The sequence below is a fragment of the Cyprinodon variegatus genome, unplaced genomic scaffold, assembly GCF_000732505.1.
Source record: "Cyprinodon variegatus isolate N-32 unplaced genomic scaffold, C_variegatus-1.0 Scaffold1263, whole genome shotgun sequence".
Lineage (NCBI taxonomy): Eukaryota > Metazoa > Chordata > Actinopteri > Cyprinodontiformes > Cyprinodontidae > Cyprinodon > Cyprinodon variegatus.
Genome location: NW_015151716.1, coordinates 111,747 through 113,054, shown reverse-complemented (window position 1 = coordinate 113,054; position 1,308 = coordinate 111,747).

Sequence of the window (1,308 nt, the reverse complement as noted above, 5' to 3'; positions counted from 1 at the left end):
ACCCTTACGCTAACACTGCACAACAATACATTAATAATAATTCTACACCAATTTTCCTTAAACATAATTGACATGTTTCACATGGAAGAGCCAATAGTTTAGGATTTTATTTGATGGCTTAGGTATGCCTTTTTGCAAACTCATTAGGATTTATTTACAGTAGTTTTTAGAGTGAGTTGGTTAGTTTTTATTTGTTTTTAGTTTCAATAATGATTAGTAAAAAAAAAAAAAGGATTAGTGCTGGTACTAGTTTTAGCCATTTCATACTTCAGTTACCTTTGAAGTGCAGAATTCAAAACAATCAGAATAGTGTTCTTTTGTAACTATGTGGGCTATGCATGAAATAAAAACTCAAAACAAAATATAAAAAAAAAATGTATCAACTATTTTTGAACAACCACCTGCACACTCTATAAGGTAGTAGCCTTAAGTACAAAATACATGTCACACTGCTGCTTCCACAAACAGACCACAGACTAAGGACAGGTGGATTTCATATCATTTATATAATACTTTGAAATACAATCTAGACCTAATCCCAGTCTCTATTACATAGCTTTGTCAACATTGCGATATTAATACATATATTTGTCAAATCATCCTCCTGCTTGACACTCCTGGGTATGTTCAGTAGCTTGGTTAATGGCACTGAGTGGAAAGATAGCAGGTGTTACATACAGAATTTATATCCCATGCACCAGGACTGTATATTTGGCAGGACAGCAAGTCCAGATAAGTAGAATTCATCCCATGTAAAAACATAACCCCCCCCCTTGAGAATAAAAAAAAAAAAAATCCAGGTCTGTTTTTATTTTATGTTTTATTTTTTTTATTTTTCAGTAAAGGAACAATCAAGAAATCAATTAGTCATACATAAATCTTTAATTCTTCTTGAGGAATGAGTTATTCACAGTGCAACATTGCTGCATATGACATAGTGTGAAATTATGGTACTTAAAGCTTATTTGCATTCATCCTACAGCTACAGAATTTGAGGAGAATTGGATATGGCCAGAATGTTGAGTTCTGACTTCTAGTGTGCAAATATGAATGGAAAACGTGCAGGCTACATCCTGACAAGATGTTTCTTCATGCTAAATAGATGAGAAAACCTAAGATTGTGGTAATTGCTGTTTTCTCAGCAATGGTCATTAAGCAGGCCTAAAAAAAAAGCATGTAAAATTTCCTCTATAACTTCCACTTATATCAAGGATTCTGTTAAAAACACACTGCAAACTTTGTGAACTAAAATGTTGACGCATATGAGTTATTGTAAATGATTCCCCAGGCCACTGCACTTCTCCAAAA